Genomic DNA, 6,000 nt, shown 5'->3' with positions numbered 1-6,000 from the left:
CCTATTAATATTCATAAATTCTATCCGATAAATTTCAATTTACAGGAAATTAACCTCAGACTTGCGTTGGTAGCAAGTCAATTTTTTCAAGTCCAAGTCCAAGTCATTTTGTCTAAGTCACAAGTAAGTCAAGTCATTTTGCAAAAGTTGCAAGTCAAGTCACAAGTCCCAAAAATAGTGACTTGAGTCAGACTCGAGTCCAAGTCACACGACTCAAGTCTATACATCTCTGCTCTCGGCTTTCCAAAAATGCTTGCCCCCCCCTTTCTGCTCACCAAATATTTCTTGCCTCCCCCCAATTTTACCCTCCACATAGCTCATAATTATTGCACAGCCCCTTTAAAAAATGAGATTAAAGGGGATATTGTCAGGGAATACCTGTTGCCTGCTAGCTGCCCTCCTAACTGTCCTATGCTGTCCTCCCTACATAGAAATTCCAGGCTCAGAAATTGAATAGCGCCATCTTTCAAAATAATGAGCTGTCCAGCGTTTTTAAAAAGAGTTTGCTGTAATTTTGTTTTACACATTTTGTTCTACAACATTTATGTTGTTATTATTCCATTCGGAGATAACCTTAAAATTATATTTTCTATGATAACAGCTTAATTTGAAATCCATGTATTTTTCAAGATATGTATAATAAAGTAGGGAAAAAATAAATTTATTTACAATTTACAGTGTTTCTAGATCATATTTACTGAAATTAAAGGTAGCAGCAGAATTACGATTGAATTCAAGGATTAGTGCCCCACTTTGCAGCCGGATTGTAAGTATTTTGTCATTATTTTCACTGTAAAAGCTTAATCAGTATTTAGTTGAGATTGTTATAAGTCACTCCTTGCATGAGCTTTCTATTTGCGCTGTCAATCGAGCAGTTATCGGTAAGCTTACATTTTGGACAGTGAGTGAGTGCTGAGTGAGCTACATCATGTACATGGTGAGGCATACTTATAAAAATAGGCAGCTTATCTGGACTGAGCTGACAACATCAGTGAAGCTGAGTCACCGGTCATGATAACGAACATTGCACATTTGCAGTGCATTAGCAGCACTAGTCTTAATAAATTTTAAATTATTCTTAGTCTTGTGTACGTACGCACACTTGCTGATCATGACATTATCGATTCTTATAAAATAGGCGAAGACTCCTCCTGACAGACCCTGAGCTGGCTGAGGCTGAGAGCCGAGGCTGGCCTCTGCAATGCCCTGCCCTGAGCCCGACAAAACTCTATTCGACGGGTGCCCCGGATTTACATATGTATGACCTACATGGTCCTATAGCGAGGAAGGAACAAGTAGGGCCATGATGTTTTGGGTTTTACTCCAGTCCTCCACCCATCCAAGGCTCACAAGCCCCAGCACACTGCACCCCTGGCCTGCAGAGCTGATGAATGGGTCCGCAGTCTTGCTGTTGAGTGTTAAATATGACTGTTCTGGTGATTAGCTACCCTGAGTAAAGATAGTCACTTGTGCTGAGCATGAAATTGGCCACTTATCGCTCACTGTTCAAAATGTGACATCTACACCAATTACAGTCCCCGAAACTGTCTACTTTTTAGCCGACCTCAATTCCGAAACATTTAGTGATAGGCCTAGTTAAAAATGCGATCCCCAACCCTTTGGTTACCTTTGGACGAATTTTTCGAAATCTACGCGGAGTTTCCGTGTCTGAAATTCCCCGGTACAAACATCGAAAATGTCGCAATTATCAGTTCCGGTGATGATACTATATCCGCATCGCTGACATGAATATGCATATCTCTGACCCTGTAAGGTCAAAAAGCGTGGCGTTGATTTCAACCAATCCGATCCACCGTTTAATAAAGCAGCTTGATACTGACGTCATATCTGAGGTGACCAGGAGGCAGGAGCTACCATTTTGGTAAACTGAACTCGACTTGTGCGTTCTTTTGGTTCACATAAATCGAACAAAATTTTCAATAACGGGTAATAGTATGATTTCAATTTTTTATTTATGAAGTTACTTGTAGTTTTGAGGAATGACAAAGTTGTTTTTGGAAACTTAGATGTTTGTTTCAACTGATGATGTAGGATCGCAAGGTGAGTGAATTCGTGAAGAGATTTGCTTGTTTGAGTGATAGTAGGATACGGGGTGTAGGCTAGTCCTCTGTGTTTGACCGGCTCCGACGTCTCAATTCACGACGTCTCAATTCGTACCTGCTTACCAGACAGCAATACTGCGTATTGCTGTATGGAACCAGATATAGTGATTAGCGTGGTTGTTTAAATCTTAAACTCTGCATTCACGCCCAGGGTTCGTACTAGTTTATATACAAATACATTGTATCAACGTAAGAATAGGATTTGAAAGCAAGGGTTTTAAAAAAACCATTACCCCTTGCTCGAGAAGTCTAGCCAAGAATTAGCCCGAAACATCATGGCCCTGTTCCTTCCTCACTAGGGCCATGATAGTCACGATTATGCACTTTCAGTTTCCCACACGTTTGAACGGGAATTGGATTGCATACTTTTTCGATGTCTAGTGAGCAAATTTTTTCATTATTTTGAGAAAATGATGTCAAATTTTCTATTCTATATTGTTTGGTAATAATGTCTTTTGCCAATAGTATGTTTAAAGTTGTAATTTTGTGTTTTTGATCGCAAAGATCGGATATTTTCGTTCGATTCGAATTCTGAACCCTTCGCAAGGGTGCCGATTTCGACAGAACTTTGACGATAATTTTGCCTTTTGGACACTTAAATGCTTTTGATCCTTAATTTTGTTTCAACCGAGTCTTAAATTATCAAGCACAATACAGTTGGTACCACATTTATATACATTGATGAAATTTTAAAGATTTTTCAAGTTTCTAACCGGCGCAAATCGTTAAGTGTGTATTTCCCATTGACATCCAAAATGGCGTAAGCCAGTCCTCAATATACATAGGTACGGCGTATATAGGACTGGCAAGCGAGTCTAAACCATGAGTGCTATCGTAGGTAAAAGCACGGGGCACCGTGAAGTCACGTCAGCGGTGATGCGTCACACTGACGGCATCTATTTATAGGAAGAATTCAAAACACGGCGACGATAACAGTCACAAGTCTGGTCTTTTACATCCTCAAATGTGCTCAAAAATTACGAAAATGCACCAAATATGTTTTGTTTAAGTCTCATCTTCATGTGAGGAATGGTAGGAAGTGGTATTTATGAGAAAAAGTGGTATTTTATGTGTACCCTGGACCAGATATGCTCAGGAGTCTCAGACCTTCGTACAGAGAAGGACAGTGGAAATCGTAGTGACGGAGGTGTGAGTACCTCGGGCTAGCCAAGAATTTGCTCACCGATAGCTTCACATTCTAGGCTAGTGCCCGTAGCATTCAAAATGTAGTCGGATTCGCTGAAGTTCAGAAGTAAAGACAACCGATCACAACAGGCTATTGCATCAAAAATGTTGCTAAAATTACACTTCAGCAAAATTTTAGACTGCCTATTAAAAATAGGCAAATCTTGCTCAAAAGATACACAGTTGACTCATCAAAATAACTTTCATCCTAATTTCAACATTACCAGAATCACGGGTAGCGCTGGCAGGTTAAAACTAGGGGTCACAGATGACCCCTTAACTGACTTAAATTAAAAACTTAGGGGTCAAATGATTTTTTTAAGGGTCAAGTGAACAATTCTCATGATGTAACTATTCTTATGCTCCCCAACCTCTGGACCCCCTACAAGGTATTTATATTTGGATTTTTCATAATTTTTTTTAATTGATTTTTGATTTTATCTATTTCATTTAAAAATTTATGTTTTTTCCTTTGTTTTACTATTATTTATATCAATTTTGCATTTTCTTATTTTATTTTGGTTTTTGATTTTATCTAGTTCATTCAAATGTATTTCTTTTATTCTTAGTTTTACTCTTATTTAGTAATTTTGCATTTTCTTATTTTATTTTATTTGGAGTTTTCATAATTTCTTTTTTTATTTCATTTTTTATTTTATTAAAATGTATTTACTCTTATATATTTTAATTTTGCATTAATTATTAGGTTTTTATTTTCATTATTTATCTCTTTATTTGTTTATTTTATTTATTTACTAGTTTTCAGCGCTCCTGATAGAATTATGAATATTCATTAGTTGTTAGCATGTAATGAACCAATCACTGCCCATTATTGAGCAATGTAGTAGTAGTAGATCGTAGTTCCCGCCTTTATGTAGGCGCACCCCTGAATCACAGGGTAATGGGGGGGTCGAAACAATTACATAAAATCCACAGAAGCGCGACACAGCACACAAAACCTCCACCAACAAACATCTAGGTGACTAGCTAAAACACCAAAATACCGCCACGAAAAATTATACATCATCTTGCCCGCTACCATCACACTTGTAGACTAGCTTAAAAAAAGTACGTAGGTGATCAGCCCCAGGCTGAAGTTAAAGGGCGTTTATTCTTCCATGATGAACTTTCTCTTCCGGTGGAGAGCGAAACAAAGCCTCCTTGTTTCGCTTTCTATGGCTTCAAGACTCTTATTATCTGGGGGGTAGGGCAGAACTCCATCACAGGTGCAGTCAAGAATGAGTTGCGTCAAGGTGCCTTCCTCTCTTGTGATGTCATGCCATGTTAAGCTGGAGTATTCATCAATTACTGCTTGACGCAGGTGTTGCATGTGAAAGTCTCTTGTTTGATCCAGACATTTACATGAGAGCAGGAAATGACCCATAGATTCGAGAACAGTCTTGCCCATCTGACATGTGGCCTCTGTGCCAGGGTAGTATTTTGCCTTCGTTTCTTGGAGAGTGTATGTCCCGGTTAGCGGCCGTGCCTTGACAGCTGCTCTCTGGGTGTCCATGACATCTGGGCTAGTGGTTGACCAGACATGATGTGGGGCCATAGTAGGATGGAGGTCCCAGTTAACATACTTAAGGGTAGATTTTCTTGCAGCACCGGCACGAAGCCTGTTGAACCAGAAAGAGTTGACTGCACTGTCAACACTTTCTTTCCACTTGGTTTTCGATGGTGGGTCGGCAAGGATGGAGTGTCCATCTGGCAGACTGTACCTCTGCAGTTCCGCATTTGCTTTGACAAACCAGCTACTGGATTTGTGGTATTTCACTGCAAGCTGTCTTTGGGCAATTTCTTTCTCAATACTGCAGCCCCTAGCAACGGCTCCAAACATGGTTAAGCGACGTTTGCTAATAACACCCTCAATAGGGAGCTGTCCAAGTAATAGATACACAGCCTCATCCATGATACGATCCGGCAAGTGCTGGATTTTCTTAAGCACACCCTTGTGGTATTTGTCTAGCTTGTACAAGTCAGTTTGTTTGATGATGGTAGTCTCCAGCCCATGAGTGTATCTTGGGATGACAAAGGTAGAAAGCATCTTAGCCGAGAGGAGAGGGTGCACCCCATTGTTGCCGTGCAAGCCTGCACCCATCAGCGAGTATGTTGTCCGCCTTGCAAGCTGAACACGTGCATCAACAAGCTGTGCCTGACCTTTGGTGGTAGATCTCAACAGGCCAAGATGTGTGCACTCAGTGGAAACATTGAGAGGATCATTTCCCAGTTTGAAAGGTTGTGACTCTTGCCAGACGTTGAGGGAGTTTGAGAGTTGTAGATCATGACAGTACTCTTCTCCGGATGGATAATATAACGGTGCTTTCGGAAGCATAATTTGCTGCAACTTGGAGCATGAATTGAAGGTCGGTCATGGACTCTGCTGCAAGAAGTACATCGTCCGCACAGGTCGGCGCTCCCACATAAATGTCGCCAATCTTAGTGATGTGACACATGACAATAATGACATACAGGCTTGATATAGCAAAGTCCGAAAATGGTCCAATTTTAGCAACCTATTGAGCTCAGATTTTGTCGTTTGGGGCAACAAAACAGTCTTTATATTTTAACAGTTTTATGTCAAATATACTCTATCCTGTGCACTTATGAAACATGAAAAAGGTTTCTTTTGTTAAAGTTATGAAAATTGATCAATTCCCGGCGACCATTATTTTTTTTTTGTGTGAAGATT

General features: G+C 40.0%; 1 protein-coding gene across 1 annotated transcript in view; it reads left to right on the top strand.

Moving 5' to 3' along the window:
• The first annotated feature begins 708 nt into the window (after window positions 1–708).
• The window catches only part of LOC140168542 (cytospin-A-like), a 56,957-nt gene continuing 51,665 nt past the window's right edge, over window positions 709–6,000 (top strand). Inside the window, 1 exon segment of the mRNA XM_072191945.1 lies at window positions 709–766. The gene's annotated coding sequence lies outside the window, so the exon portion shown is untranslated.

This window comes from Amphiura filiformis, chromosome 13 (genome assembly GCF_039555335.1).
Source record: "Amphiura filiformis chromosome 13, Afil_fr2py, whole genome shotgun sequence".
In the NCBI taxonomy this organism is placed as follows: domain Eukaryota; kingdom Metazoa; phylum Echinodermata; class Ophiuroidea; order Amphilepidida; family Amphiuridae; genus Amphiura; species Amphiura filiformis.
Note: the sequence above shows the minus strand (reverse complement) of the source record. Positions and strands in the feature narration are given on the sequence as shown.